The sequence below is a fragment of the Macaca fascicularis genome, chromosome 6, assembly GCF_037993035.2.
Source record: "Macaca fascicularis isolate 582-1 chromosome 6, T2T-MFA8v1.1".
In the NCBI taxonomy this organism is placed as follows: domain Eukaryota; kingdom Metazoa; phylum Chordata; class Mammalia; order Primates; family Cercopithecidae; genus Macaca; species Macaca fascicularis.
The window spans coordinates 123,244,193-123,260,350 of record NC_088380.1 but is presented as its reverse complement, the minus strand read 5'-3'; the positions used below and the strand labels follow the sequence as shown (position 1 = coordinate 123,260,350).

The 16,158-nt window shown below is 43.8% G+C and overlaps 1 protein-coding gene and 1 pseudogene across 9 annotated transcripts in view; one reads left to right on the top strand and one right to left on the bottom strand.

Moving 5' to 3' along the window:
* The first annotated feature begins 704 nt into the window (after positions 1-704).
* The window catches only part of SEMA6A (semaphorin 6A), a 133,758-nt gene continuing 118,304 nt past the window's right edge, over positions 705-16,158 (top strand). For all 9 annotated transcript variants that reach the window (XM_005557569.5, XM_005557568.4, XM_005557565.4 and 6 more), the window contains exon 1: positions 705-1,348. The gene's annotated coding sequence lies outside the window, so the exon portion shown is untranslated. The remainder of the gene's footprint in view (positions 1,349-16,158) is intronic.
* LOC107130055 (small ribosomal subunit protein uS11-like) lies at positions 12,451-12,969 on the bottom strand (annotated as a pseudogene).

Here is a 16,158-nt window from a genome sequence, read left to right as displayed (position 1 = left end):
TAAGATAGATCGCCTTCGTTAAAAACGCCATTCTCTACACTGTAGTTTATTTGCTTACTTCACATGCTTTATTAACGTGTGTATGTGCGTAACTAATAGCTGTGTTCTTATCTTCCAAGTGTATATTTAACCGCACCGGCTTCTATCCAATTCTTCTAGCTACGTAGAGCGTCCATCGCTTCTGGAATCTACCTCCTGATAACAGTAATCAGAATCAGAAAGGCTCGCCGTTCACTTACCCTCATCCTTTAAAACTTTTCCATTTAAGAAAATCGATGAACAAAACCTTTCTTGTAACTCGCTCCTGCACTACGTCTATTTTTATTTATTTTTCTGATTTGGCAGGACTCAGCAATGCTGTCCGGGATTTTTTTTTTTTTTCCTTTCCTAGCTAGAGCAGATGTGGGGGTGGGGGAGGTGAGGGCTGGGCTCCAGCCGGAGTCGCCCCCGCTGAGCCTCCGCCTAGCGCGCGGTGGGGCCAGGAATCCTGGTGGAAGGAAGCGGCGCTGGCCAGTTGGTCCAAGGCTCCACCTGCGTAGTTTCCCCACCTCTGCCTCGCTCGCTCACACTCACATACACCACAGCTCTCCTTTGGGTCGGAGGAGACGCCAGCCAAAGTAGGCGGAGTAGCGGGAGGAGAGTCCGATCTGCGCAATCCAGTCCGGGACTTGGCTCCGCCCGGGAGCGGCGGCCTCTCCGGTGACAGAGGAGTAGTGAGCGGCAAGGGGTGAGGCTGCCTCTAACTCCGCTCCCCGCGCACTCGGCTGCCCAGGCGCTCGGGACCCAGCAGCGGCGCTCCTCCGCGGTGCCGGTCGCCCGCGATGCCCGCTTAGCAGCGTGTAGCAGCGTCCAGCATCACCACACCCGCGGCACCGCGCTCCCGGCCGCAGAGCCGGGCCAGAGCCTTGCACCCCTGCCCCAGCCCCCGCCCCACCCCCCGCCCTGAAATGACTTGTTAATCGGCGCAGACACCACCAAGGGGACTCACCGGAGTGGAATCCAAGTGGAATTTGCATTTGGAGAAGAGTTTCTTGAACATTTACCCTCTTCCTTGTTTTCTTTTTCTTTTTCTTCTTTTTTTTTTTTTTTTGGCTTCTTTCTTTTTTCCTCTCCCCTTCTCCGCTCGTCATTGGAGATGAACACATCGCGTTTGCATCCCAGAAAGTAGTCGCCGCGACTATTTCCCCCAAAGAGACAAGCACACATGTAGGAATGACAAAGGCTTGCGAAGGAGAGAGCGCAGCCCGCGGCCCGGAGAGATCCCCTCGATAATGGATTACTAAATGGGATACACGCTGTACCAGTCCGCTCCGAGCCCCGGCCGCCTGTCCGTCGATGCACCGAAAAGGTACGGCCCGGGCGCCCCGGCGCTCCCCACCTCCCGGGCAGCAGAACTCCAGCCTGAGGGTTCCGGGGCCGTGGCTAGCGCGTGCTGTCGGCTTTGTGGTGCCTGCGTTTTATTTTGTCTCTGTTTCTCGAGCGTTGCCCGGTCCTGGGGGGGAACCGTGAGCCCTGCCTGCCTTTCCTCCAAGCCCCGCGCCCCAGAGTACGCCCGGCTGCAAGTCGAGAGCTTTCCCACCCGCGTTGCGCACACGCCCGGCGCCGCCCCGGGCCGCGACGGCGCGTATGGCTGTTCCTCCCGGGGGTGTGTGTGTGTGCGAGACCCAAGGCTCATCCTCACGCGGGCCAAGCAGGGAGCAGAGCGGGCTCTAGAGGGTGGGATTCTCGGAAGCTCCCTGGCCCGGTGTCGAAGGCGGAGGAAGGGGTTCTGCCCTCGAGGGCTGGAGGGGGTTGGGTAGAACAGCGCTGTTTTCGTCCAGAGCCAGGTGGGAGAAGGGGTTCCGCGGAGACGGTGTGGAAGCGGAGAGAATCTTTTGTTGTCAGTGTGGGGTCTGGGCTGGGCTCCGTGGAGTGCGAGAAACTTGTAATGGCCCTGGGCACCCGCGCGCCCTGTCTCTTGGTGAGATCCTGGCTCCTGTGGCCGCTGCCACCAGAGGTTCCAGGCTTTGTTTGCTCGAATAAGTGTCCGGGAGCAGCCGTTCGGGTGACGCGGCGCCCCCGCCCTGGGTCCTGTTCTCCTCCGCAGCTCCCAACTCGAGCTGCAAGGATATAGCCCGTCGCGACTGCGTCCCTCATGAGACACCGAGCCCTTTGCACCGGGCTGGCGCACGGTACGCCCTCCTCCTGGATCAGCGCGGTCTCGCTCTGGAAAGATGACCCAGGAGGGGGAAGGGTGAGAGACCTGGCAGGAGATGGCCCTGGGTTTGAAACCCAGACAAGGGCTCTGTCCCGACTCCTCACTGTGTCCTAGGGCGCTGCCATGGGAGCAATGGGGCGCTGGAGAGTAAGCGGGGTAGTGCCCACCCACCCTGCCTGATCCTGCTGGGGCGGGAAGTGTCTCTTGTCCCGATTCTCCGCGTTTTGCTCAGCTCCTCGCTGGGGAGATAGTGCAAAACAGGATCCTGAGGTCTCCTCCCTCCTCGCACGACCCAAGCGGTACGGGGGGAGCCAGGGAGCCGTCGGTAGTTGTGGACGTCGGGAAAGGAAACGGGATTCCGCTGTTTTTCCCGCTCCCTCGCCGCCCCTCCGCCCAGCGCCTCCTCCCACTTTACAGCGGCGGGGTCAGTAGACCAGGCGCTTCTGGAAAGTTTCCCTGAAAGCCAGGCGGCAGGCACGACCGGATTGGGGCTCAGCGTGTGCAGTCTGAGGGAAGCTGGACCTGGAGGGAATCATGCGGACAGCTCCGGATGCAGCTAGGAGCTAGAACCCGGCCCTTTGGAGAGTGGAACCTCCTGGCCCGCAGTACTTGCTGGGCAAGTCGGGGAAGGGATGGATGGGGAAGCAGGACCTGGAGGCAGGTGCGGCCACTGTGGACAGAGGCTGTGACGAAGGTGCGTGTGGACACAGGCCGGGACTTGCTGGCTTGCAAACAGCCAGCTCCAAGCGCAGCATCCCGAGCCATCTGCGCCCCGCGCACGATTTCCCAGTGTGTCTCTCCAGGGAGGGGCGAAGCAGAGCCAGGTGTGCGTGGAGCGGGGCAGGATGGGAGACTGGAGGCGCTGTCTTCACAGCTAGGGCAAGCACTTCCAGGGAGCCTCCGGCCTGCATCGCAATGGGGAGCCCTGCAGGCTGTTCCGCGTCGGTCTTGGAGAGAAAGGTGGCTGCTTTGGAACTGCGGTGGCCAGGCACAGCCACAGTGGGATCGCTCCTTTTTTTGCGCTCAGCTTTTTTACGCTACTGAATGCGATCTGTGAAAGGTTTAAAACACAGGCGCGCAAGGACACACACACGCACACACGCACACACTCGCGCTTGTAGGCACAACTTTCTTTACCTCAGATCTGAAAAGCCATTTAATCCACTTGCAGTGTTGTGCCAACAGGTCTCAGAAAAGCTATTTAATGCCCCCCAGCGCTGGCTTTTAAGTCTTTCCAGGATGGGAAGGTCGAGTGCCTTTGCCTTGTCTTTCTTTAGTCCTGAAATTGTTCGTCGTCCTTCCCCTGGTGGACACATCTTGGGCATGGAGTCCGTGGTACGCTACAGTGATGGCGGGGAAGACTGGTGGTTTAATTAATTATTTAATTACGTTTTCTCCCCAAAGTAAAGATGCCTATGTTTAATTCTGAATGAAAATACTCTACACTTTATTACATCATACCCAAATGGCTACCAGAGGTCAAGATTGCAAGAATTTTGTATGACTTTTTAATGCTGTGCTTAGTCTGCATGGAGCAGTTTTATGATTTACAGTAAGCTTTGATTAAACTACTCCAGGCACCAAAGTTAATTATTAACCTAACCTTAAATACAGTGGCAGAACTATGTCTCCACCTATTAACCTAAACTATCTATTAAAAAATAATTGCACTAGCTATTTGAATTTTGTTTACCCATGCTTGTGTGTATGGTAATTTTTATTTGAATCTTGAGTAACCCTTGCTCCCTGTTACTATTTTGGTTTTAGGACGTTCTTGAATGAGGCACTTTGCAAACCAGTCTAAAGCAGGAAAGAATGAACATCAAATTTAAAATCTTACTTTTGTGTTAGAAGTCATTTTTCAACTTGTTGTAAAGAAGCATTCTACTTTATTTATGTTTCTTATTTACAGTGTTTGTGGGTGACAACCTTCCCCATATGTTAGGTTTTGCAGCTATCACCTTTTAGAGCTGTGCTACATTCTCAATAACACATATAATCCACATATGTAAATGTTAAGCAGATACCGAAAATCATTTCTGAGGAGCCGTCAGCTGAATATACTTACTGGACATAACAACTACTCTTAAATAGGTTAAAATTTTGTAAGAATCACTATAGAACAGTCAAGTAAATGTCGAATGAATGAAATAGTTTTTCCACTCAGAGTGGACTTCTTTATTTTCCCTACAGTGAAAAAAATATATATGCCATCAAGTGAGTGGTTATTACAAGGCATCCATAAGTGCACCTTTTTATTTACACACAAACACACACCCCTCAAGTTCTTCCAAAATTTAGTAAATGCTTTTTCCAACATTAAACACATACAGCAATTGTATTTTGAGTAGGCGGGCAACATTGCACAGTGAAGTCTAATGTGTTGAATCAGAAGCATAGCGAGAATCAGGAAGACTGTTATCTTCACCAAATAAAAATAAGGCATCCAAATTAAGAACTTGTATTAGGTTCAGAATAAGTAGTCATGCTTTACTCCTATATGAAATGGAAGGAAAAATACTATTTTGAACCAGGAGTTAAGTCAGATAGTTTATTCTGTGTACATTGTGGTTCAGCTCTTTTCAGAACAGGACAAAAGAGTGATGATGGGATGAAAGTTTTTTTAGAACTAGATTGCCAAGAGCTAATATAGTCTCTCCATCTTATTTGTTTGCAGGAAGGAATCACAGAACAAGCTAAGCTAATTGCAAATGCTTTAATTAGGCATCTGCCATTTGTGTAAGGCAATGCCTAGGAAAGCCTATCTCCGCACTGCCCCTCTCCACACCCTTCTTTAGGTTTAGACAATTTTCTGTCCTCCTAGAGTAGACGAGTGCTCCTTGACATATTTATATAGGAGCTTTGTGTTATGGCAGCCACATTTGTGCATGTCGAGGAAGGTGATGCCTTGAAGCATTCTGCTGGGCCCTCCCATATCAGGACCCCCCACTCTCTTGGGATGCCTTGGAGCCAAGTTTTCTCTGAGATATTTCTATTTCAGCATGAAGGCTTTTCTCATCTGCTTTAAAATGTGCTGCAAGAGCAACTGAGCTATTCTCTGCTGGCAACCACATGGTTGCCTCTTGGGGATATGGTAAGGTGGAGAAAGGAGGGGGGCATTTAATCCCTTTGAAAAGAGCAAATGAGATGTCATACCACACAAACCTCAAGGGGAGGAGTTCAGGACTTCTGACCATGGGACTGTTGCATATAGTCTATACACAAGGGTATCTTGCTTTGTGAAACAGATGAGCTCTTGCAAAACTTTATTACAATAATTCCATTTACACCAATAGAGGGTATCATATCAAACCATAATACACTGATGATTCCCAAGTAACCTCTTCAGCTTAGACCTCTCTCCTGGACCTCACAAAAAACCAGCGCTTAGTGGGTAGGCAGCTCCTCCTGAACCTAATAGAGGTCTCAAATTTAGGTTTAAAAAACCTAATTCTGTATCTTTCTCCCCCATATCTGCCTTTCTCATAATCTTCTCCATCATAGTAAATGGCAACTCCATTCTTTGAGTTGCTGGCCTGAGTTTAGTTCTCCTTGAAGCTTCTCTCTCACACCTACATCCATGGTGGCTGCCATGCTGTTGGCTCCACCTTCAGAATGCCTGCCGGCTTCCTTCAGGTGATCCTCCTCTGTGTGGCCCTCACATTGGCCAAGCCATGGTCCTCTCCTGCTAGGTTTTCATGCCAGCTTCCCAACTAGCTTTCCTGCCTCTGCTCTTTTCTCAATGCAACAGGCAAAACACAGCAGTGATTTTTTCTTAAACTAAGCCCTATCAGATCACTACTCTGCTCAGATATTTTCCCATCTTATTCCAATAAAAGCCAAGTCCTTCCTTTGGTCTTTGCAGCCCCACATGATCTGCACTCAGGCTCCCGCCTCTCTGACCTCCACCCCTTGGGCTTCCTTGAATTTGTCAAGCATTGCATATACTTGGGGGCCTTTGCAAGGACTTACTCTTTCATGCCTTGGGATGGTTCTTTCCCCAGATAGCTACATGATTTGCTTCTCACATTCTTCAGGTCTCTGTTCAAATGTCACTTTCTCAGTGAAGCCTTTTGATCCCCTTATTTACTTTACTCTTTCCCACAGAACTCCCCACTGCTTGGCAGTCCTTATTTTTTTCTTAGCATTTTTCACAGTCTGACAAACTATATGTTGTCCTTGTTGATTTTCTGTCTTCCACTAGAACATAATGCCATAAGGATAGACATTTTTAGGTTTTATTCACTCTGGCACCTAAAACTGTGCCTGGCACATCATGGGCCATCCATAACAAGTGTTTGTTGAATGAATAAACAGTGAATCTTTTTTTGCAAACAACTAGTCTTTATTTTATCTATTTTGTCTGCCTTTTATATCATGTTTTTATCAAATGAGATACTTCATGCATGAATGTGTGTGTGTGTATAATCTTCCAAGCACATAGGTGGTATGGCTCATGCATCATTAGTGGAACATTCACTGTGTTGTTTTTCCAGTGGTAGTGATGGATTGGAGCCTGTTCATTCCCACACTCTCACCCAGTCCCCTCCTGTGTCCAAGAGCACACATCTGTGAGACACCTGGTTGTAACTGGAGGGAGTCTGAGTTAGGTAAAATCAACTTGCCAAGAAACAGCTAAGAAGACAGCCAGCATTTATGGGGCTTGAGCTTTTGACCCTGGCCTCATTTGTTCTGCATTCTAACCACTGACCACAGAATGTTCTTGTTTTTTTGGAGTTTGCTAATAGTAGTTTTAAAATTCAACTTTCTGTCAGGAGAATATAGCATACTTTATTAACCCATGTTTCTTCCCCGTACCCGTACAGTATATCTGCTGTTGAGGATTCTGCACTTGGAGTCAAGAAGACTTGGGTTCCAGACTCTTACTACCTTGGACAAATCACTTAACTTCCCTGAGGCTGCATTATTTTAACTGAAAATTGTGAATAGTAAACCTATTCTTCCCAACTTATAGGATTGCTGGGAGAATATGAAATCATGAATGTGAATGTATTTAGCGAAATATTACACGCACTCTGGAAATTTGGGAAGTTTGATGTTAACCCCCTCTTTCCCACTCCAGACCCTGGATATAACAGAGATCCTACTTCATCTTCTAAATTATTTTTAGAAGAATATACACTGTTCATGTAGTTTTAGTGTAAATCACATCATGCAACTAAATAATATGTTTGAATTCATTGAAATTGTACAGTTCACTTAGAGCATGGATAGCAACTTTATTAATTAGAACACCAACCATGTCAAGGAAACATTGCTTTCAACATGATCATTAAATCAGGCAAGGTCATGGGAGTGCCACTCTGCCAGGAATTATTTTAAAAGTAAGGTAATTGTTTTTGCTCAGTTAAATTCTGAAATAGTTCAAATCAATGTAATCATTAATGTAACACAGATATGTCAGGGTGAACTAGGACTACTAGAAGTTTCCATCTTTGCTGTAACAAGGCCAAATTCATTAGATTTTGTGGCATGAAGTTAATAAATGTGAAGGGAGTGTTGGAGGGAATGTAGTGGACAGCTCTAGAGGCATTGCTGAAGTCATGCTTTTTTGACAGACAATATACATGGATTTGTTTTGCCATTTACTAACAGTGGGACTTTAAGCCAGTTTCTTTTCTCCTTCAGTTTTCATTTGCAAAGTGCTTGTATGATGATAATGTTATGGTTCTGAGAAGAATAAATGTGATAACATCTTTAAAATGCATAGCACAGTAACATCTGTAAAATGCATGTCACAATGCTGGGCACACAACAAGCAGTCATTCAACATAAGGTATTATTTTTACTTGAGTAAGAGTAGTTATGAAAAATGCCCTAGGAATGGATTTTGAAAAAGCAGATAGTACCTTTATTGTGGGGGGCAGGGGAAATAGTACAAAAGGAAATGGCTCTGAATCTGTAATATAAAGAGATGATGCAAAAGGAAACAACCTTTGGACTAGAAATAAACATTCATACCATAAACAGGCCATAATGTCTTGGGTTTTAAGTTGAGGAGCATGTGAACACGACACTTGCAGGGAAACAGGAAGCAGGGAAACTTTGGAATTTGAAATATCACACCCGAAACATGGAAGGAAAAAAACACTGTATATAAAAAGTAATAATAACAAGAAGCAGAGTCTTATATCAAATAGGAGCCCAAGGGATAGCTTTTTTAAAATGATAGCTGTCACTTATTAACATTTTAGTGAGAAAATGTACACTCTGCACCTACGTTTAGAATCTGAATTCAACCCATAATGACTATTTTAGGGATGAGTTGAATTCCCAAGGACCACACCTGTCTTAGGAGAGAAACCCGGCTGCTGATTGGAACCCTTGAGGAGGTTGTGGCTAGGCCTTCTGCAAGAAGGTCTTCAGGGTGGCCATGCATCTGCCAAGTCACTCTTCCCTGGCCAAGCTTGAAATCAGTTTGGGAGAGTGTGAATCTCCCAGCAAAAGCAAACTACTGCCTTCTACACCAAAGGCAGGAAATAATTGGCTGACCCCAGTAGAGATAGCAGTTATTCTACTGACAGACACACTACTACAAAACCTGAAATTTGATTCAAATGATAGTCATACAAGTTCTTATCAGTGAGAAAAATCTGACTTCTAAAAGGCACAGCTGAAGGGGAAATAAATTGATGTTATCACCACAATTCCCTGCTACCATTATGTTTTCTAGGAATGCCTCCATGGCTTAGAGTTACAGTTATTTTCATGTAGGAAATAAAATGTTCTCAAACTCTGTAAGTGGAAAGGGAATGGAAAGAGTGTGAGATAAATCAGTAATTAACATGCTGCAAGGACTGAAGTTTCAGATCCTTCTTAGCAGCCGGTATGGTGACTGTTGCTTTGAAAGTATTGTTAGTAATAGATATTTCCTCATGCAGCCTTTAGACTTGAAGCTTTCTTTTAATATTCCTGGGTGCTCTCTAGGAATTTCCAACTAACCTATAATTGTCATCTGTAGAAAATTAAATTCAAAGAACCCATGCCAATTAAAAAAATTTAGCAGAAGCAGCTCTAAAATTGGTGCTGTTCACCCCTTTCTTAGCCCTTTTGCCCCTCTACGGTTCAAAGACCAGCCTTTGGCCATGATTTGATTTGAAGCATTTATAGAACAGAACAGGATCTGGCATTAAATACAATGAAAACATGCCACTGGAAAATAAACATTGTTAGAGACTGGGAAGAAATAAAGATTGTATTAATTATGGTTTAATGTTCTATGAGAGTTTTACAGACAAGCTCTCTGTGATGGATCCATTCTTCTTTCCCTGTTCCTATTCCTGATTCGTTTTTTAAAGAAGAATATTCAATCTTTTCATTAATATTGCAGCGACTTCAGCACTTCCCTGCCCCTCCCCCAGACTCCTACTGTCCTTGAATGAGGAAACTGAGAGAATACTGATTGAGCTGCTGAATGGAAATGTTCCTTTCCTGAAAATGGAATGCTTTACACAAAATTGCATTCCACAAAAAAACACTCAAAACAATTCAACAACTGTCCCTCCGCCTTTCTACCCAGAGAGCCACTTGACTTCATTCACATATTTTGGTTTTTCAATGTATTTGTTCTTAGGCCTCAAATACCCAGGTGGAAAACCATTCTATTAAGCCTTTCACTATTTTTAAAACATGAGCATCTGAGTTTCTAAGAACATTCTCATTCCTGCATAGTGAGTGATAAATAGAAACCAAATTGTTTATAGCATTCTAAACTCAAGTATACGTGGCAGAATGGCAGTGGAGTTGATTTTTATAAGAATACTTGTTAATGGTTTTCGAGATGGATTCTGTGCTAATTCTTCTTGTATCATGAATGATGGCCCTAGCTAGACACTGTCGCTGGGATCTTCATCTATTAATCATGGAGGCTGCTTTCTTATTCGGTTGCCATAGTTTCAGTGCCTCAGATAGTGTTGGGGTGTCTTGGGAAAGGTTTGAGATATACTAGGGCTTGCAAGCCTTGCAGTTATTTTGGCAGTTGTGCTCTGAAAAACTGAAAACCGCTTCTCATATAATTCAGTGTTGGATTAAAAGAGGCAACTTCTGAGAGTGTCTCCCTGGACCTTGTTATGTGCACATCCAGCTGATATTTACTCCAGGATTTGCCTCTTGCTCAGTCTTGCTGGCAAAAAAAAAAAAAAAAAAAAAATCAAAATACAGTCCAGAGGCTGATGTCACTTTCATATTTCAACAAGAAAGCAAAGGGGTGCAAACTCTTCATTAAGGCTATTCACAAATGTGGAGGTAAATGAGGGCATTCACGACTTTGCTTAAAATTTCAGCTTCATAATTTCGTTTTGGCTCTGCAGATTACTAAATAAATAAAATGACATCATGATTGCTGTGTGTTGTGTGTTATTTTGGCAATGGAAACATGTAGAGCTTTACTTCAGGTTTAACCTTTCCTTTTTTACGCTTGACACTCATTGCTAAGGAGCCACAGACCATTTTACTGTATTTTGCAACAAAAGGCACATACATTTTGGACGGTGGGTCTGCTGCTTTGTCAACTCTTGAATAGTATATGAACATTTTTCATTTATTTAATAATTTCAATATTTTGCTATTTTTTTTTTTTTTAGGTTTGTGACTGTAGGGTTGATTAGAAAATGTTCTCCAGTGGTGTATACGTTGTGTGACTTGGTCAAGAAAGGATTTGGGGAGTAAATTGCTGTAAGAGGGTGATACACATACCCACATTCCGGCGATTTATGTGCTTCACGTGTGATGTAGGACACAGCTTGCTTCTGTTAGGCAAATTTGGCCTTGTGTAACAGATAGTGGTACACTTCATGTTTCAGTTTCCATTTCTCAAGTGGACTTTCAAGGACTCCTGCCAGTCTAAGCCAAGCAATTTAATTCCTTTGTAGATTAAAACATAAAATAATCTCACACTGGAAGCAAACAGTGCTGAATTCAAGACATGTAAAGCATAAATGAAAATCTAGGCTGATTTAGAAGAAGAAACTTTGAATTCCTTACAAATGGGACTAATCTAGAAAATTAGTCATATTTTTTTCCTTTTTACTAGAAAATGACTAGTTTTTATTTCAGAGTGAGCTTCAAAGCAGCGTTTTAAATTTCTCCAGATCCAGCCTGCCAAAATTTTTGTGTAAGATCAACAAGCATTTTTAATGCACGTGCCTATTTTGTTGACCCATCCCTTACCCAACCACACTAAAGGATTGATTTTAGAGGCCAATAATGTGAAGTAAATTAAAAGGATAACATGGCCTTAATTGCTACTGGCTTCACCAGGCTTCTAGGCACCGGAATTTCTTGTGGAGAAACACTTTTAAGTGTCACAGCAGTTTTTGATCATGTGGTCTGGCTCACCCAGAGGCTTCAATTATCTCCCAGCCCTTCTCCACTTCCCCTCAGATATCTCCAAGAAGCAAAGAAAATGTGCATTTGTAAATTCAGTATTATGGACCCCTGATTATTTAGCAGGGTAAGAAAATAGGTTCTGTTCATTTTACCGTATTTGCATAGGCTAAATGTTTAAACAACAACAAAAGACATGGAATGGAGGAGAACAGTGGGACTAACTAAGATCAAAGCTTTTTTCATTAAAAAGAATTTTGTTGAATTGAGTTCATTCTCCTCTCAAATGATAACAAGATTGTGATTACTCTTGGGTGTCGGGTTAGACACAACATTGCACACGTAGCCTTAAGAAAAGTAAAGAGTACTTTTTGTATGGATGTCAGTCAAATACAATGTGGACTTTAATTAACCTTAATTAATGATTTCTGATTACAGATTTTCTTTTGTATGCCTTGGAGGCTGTATTTAGGTAGAGTATTTTCAGCCAGTAGTGACATGAACTTGCTTCTTTTGTCTTGCCATGCAAACCACACTAGATTCTCATTACAATGAAAAATGTGATTCTACATCATTTCAGAATGGTCATACAAAGAATGAAATATCACTTGGGGAACAACTGAAATTTGTAAGTGGTGTGGAGTATTTGAATCTTCAGAGGAATCATTTCTAATTCTAAAGGAATTTACCTATCAAAATTGCTGATATTTACTGGCTTCTGGCTGGATTTGAGGCCATTCCTTCCAAAGATTGAATGAGATTTTAAGTGGTGCCCCAGTTCTTTCAAATAAAAGCATACTACAGAAGTACTGGACCTAGTAGCATTTCCATTGTCCAAGTGTACCCTTTACAAAGTACTAAACATAACAACTAGGGAATATTGTAGACAATGTGGAGAATTGGGCATCTTTTTTTTTTTTTCCATGAAGGCAATTTATTAACAGAAAATATTTTGAGGAGTCTTGTTCACAGAGAGCGACCACGGCGACCCCTCTTCCTGTGGGTGCTGCCAAAGGGGATGGGGGTGACGTCCTCAATCTGCCCCATCTTCATACCAGAGGGGGCAAGGGCTCTGAGGGCCGACTGGGCCCCAGGTCCGGGGGTCTTGGTCCTATTGCCTCCTGTGGCCCAGAGTTCCTTGCACCTCTGAGCCACATCCTGGGCAGCCAACATAGCAGCATATGGCGAGGATTCATCTCAGTCTGCCTTCACCTTCATCCCACCAGTCACACGGCAGAGGGTTTCTTTGCCAGAAAGATCAGTGACATGGACAAAAGTGTCATTGAAGGATGCAACGATATGGCAGACACCAAATACGTTTTTGCCTTCAGCCACCTGAGGTCAGAGGCTGATGACCTGTTCTTCCTTTTCCTTCCCCTTTCGAGGTGCCATTTCTGCACGTTGTCTCCAGACTCCACACCGGAAAGAGTGGGCCTTATTTTTGATTAAAAGTACTTTTTCCTGTGTCATGAGTTTTAGAGCAGATATCAAAAACCTAAATAAGGATGTTAATGTGCTATTTACATTCAACTTTTAACTAGAGGGTCTAATAAAGGCTAGATATATTAATGCCAATTTATGAATTAAATTTCTCTGTGAACAATTATTTTGTAGCTTATACAAAACCCTAATAGCATATAACCCATCTAGTTTAGTGTAATTATGCTTATGAATTATAAATACTTAGCTTTTACAATTAGACTTACCGATCTGTAGGCACCTTAATGAGAAATTACCGAAATTAAATTGATTCATAATATTTGCTGTACTGTGTTCCAGGGTAGTGGTTATCTAAAATAAGTTTTAGAGCATGTGTCTGACCGCATGCAGTATGGCTTTACTTTTAATAGAAAAAACGTCCTCTCTGTTGCATGATCCCACCTCTGTCCAAGGAGGAGATGTCAAAAGTTAGAAAAAGCAGAGTAGTTTCATATGTAGTCAAGAGAAAAGGTAACACATCTTTTGGATACATTTTTTTTAATTATAAAGGGATGTTCAGAGTACAGGGAAAGGTTTCTATTAAAAAGTCAACTTTTATCTACAAGGTGTTTCCTCTCATTTGTGATGAGGGGGAAGTTCAGCATGTTCAATATGCTGGTTAATTAATTCTCCAGGGATATCTCCGAGTGTGATGCTTTCGTTTTCATATTTTGTTGTGTCCAAAACACAAAACCTGTTAATATTGCCCAAACACATCCGTTCCCAAGAATTAAAAGGACAATGTAATTGCCTTTGCTGCTAGAAAACAGCTACATCGAGTTCTCCAGCAGATCTTCCAACATGCCAGGTGTGCAAGACAAGCCTTTGAAATGTTGTGAATAACTTGACATTATCACATTGTTATTGAAATGCAAATTCTGTGTAGAACATGAAAGCGTTTTAAATGTACGAATAGGACAATGCAAGTCGTCAACCATACTTAGTCTTAACTTGCCTGTTCTGTGAAAAGTAATCATAATGTATTTGCATCTTTTATTGTTTTTCCTTGGCCATGTTTAAAGTGCTCAACACACCTTCCTGGGTGGCACCTTGTTGGGGAGAGAATAGATTGGCTCCCAGCTTTGAGGTGTTTAGATAGGGCTGTTCTGCCCAGGAAGGAGATACGTTTCCCCAAATTAGTCTTGCTGAGTTCTACAATACAATTAGAAGTCAGCCTTACTGACTGTATTTAATGGTGTTATTATTAACAATAAAGACTGTTTATATAGTGCTTGTATTTTTCAAAGTGTGTTTATAAACATTGCCTTATTTCGTCTTATCACAACCCTCCAGGTTAGGCAGGATAGGTATTATTACACCCAATTTAAAGATGAGATAACAGGTTCAAAGAGGTCAAGTAATTTGCCTAAGAGCACACCTCTGGTAAGGGAAGGGCCTGGACAAGGTCCCAAACCACATGAATCTGAGTTTTGTGCTCCTCCATATCGCTGTGTTGTTTACTCAGTATTTAAAATTTAAAAAGTATTAAAATTGTCCAATCCTAGTTGTTCTCACATGGCTCCTATTACACAGAAGTGAATCCTGATACAGAACAAGTTTAGAAGTAGCTTTTTGAGGATTTCATCTGAGGTTTTAGTGCAACCGGGACCTAAATTCCTACTTCTCAGTGAAATGCCATTGCTAGGAGGGGACACTCACTGTCTCTGGAGGTTCTTAGGGTCTTGAGTCAAAGTCACCCTAAGAAATATCAAATGGCAAATGGTAGGTGATTTTATTTGGGATCACCCAAATAAAATATTTTCTAGTCCTATTTTATGGTCGGGATAAAAATAAATAGTTACATAAGGGTGGCAGTTTTGATCCTGGCACAGGGTAGAACTGGAGGGACAGAAGTTTGAATTAGATACTCTGTCAGGAATATCCTCCTGGGACTTGCAACTCATACCTATAAAACAAACACGTTTTTAGCAAGGAATGAAATAGACTGCATGGCACAACCTAAGTGAATCTTCCCTCTGACAAAGGTCATTGTACTCTGGTTCAGGCTACTAGATCTAGTGAAAGCAGCAGCTCAATTTAATTCAATAGATAATATATTTAGCACCTACTCTTGGCAAGGAAAAATTCTACACACTGCAGAGAGACAGCGATGAACTAGTTCAGAATTTACTGCTTGCGTACCTACTGTAGGCCCACATTTTAGTGAAGAAGGTAGAGATGTGAAAAATCTTTCTAGTGTAAGGTATGACTATTCTCTGTCCCAAATGCAGAATGCAGAAGATGCTAAGAAGGCGAAAAGTGGCTCTGTCCAGCTGGGAGATCAGGCTGGGCTCCATTGAAGGAGGAAGCATTTCAATTGCGGAGTGAGGTCTCCGTATTTGGGAGGCAAGGGGGAGGAGGAACAGTGGGGTGAAGGGAAAGGCAGGAGCAAGGCCCAGAGATGGGGAATGTAGGACTTGGCCCCTGAACAGCAAGGGACCCTCCTGGTGACTGGAGCACAGGGACAACATGATGTGGGGAAGCCCTGAAGACAGAGGAGGCATTGAGGCAGCTTGTGGAGGGTTCTGCCCAGGGTGCTGCAGGTGGCTGAAGCTTTTCAGCAAGAGGATGATGTCACCAGATACGTGTTTTAGAAGTATAAATCTGCTAGGACTGTGAGTGGAGAAAGGAAACAGATTTTGAGTATGTTGGCATCGTACAGCCAACAGGATTTGGAGCCAGTTGGATGTGTCGGGTAAGGGAGGGGAAGGAGTAAAAAATGGTTCCAAGGTATCACCTCTGGGGAGCTGAGTGGATGGTTGTGGCATTGGCCAGGACAGGAACCCAGGTTTACAGACAAAACATTTAACTGCTGTCATAAACCGTATTTAAGTGACACATAATAAGCACAACACCAAAGTCCAACACCTAGTTGCAATGCTCTCTTATTGGTCGGAACTCCGAGAGCACACCAACAAACAACACAGGTCGGTGTGGAGCAATGCGCTGTTTTCATGAGACCCTAGCTGCAGACAGGCTGAGGCCTAACATGGCGTCAGCCCCAAGTGAGGACGGGGCAGGGGTTTTATAGTCTCCTCTAAACAGGAAGTGTCCCAGTCTGACGTAATTGCTACGTGTACCCTGATGACCTCTCTCAATCTCAGGGGGGTAACTATCTTCTGGCCCATTGGGACTGG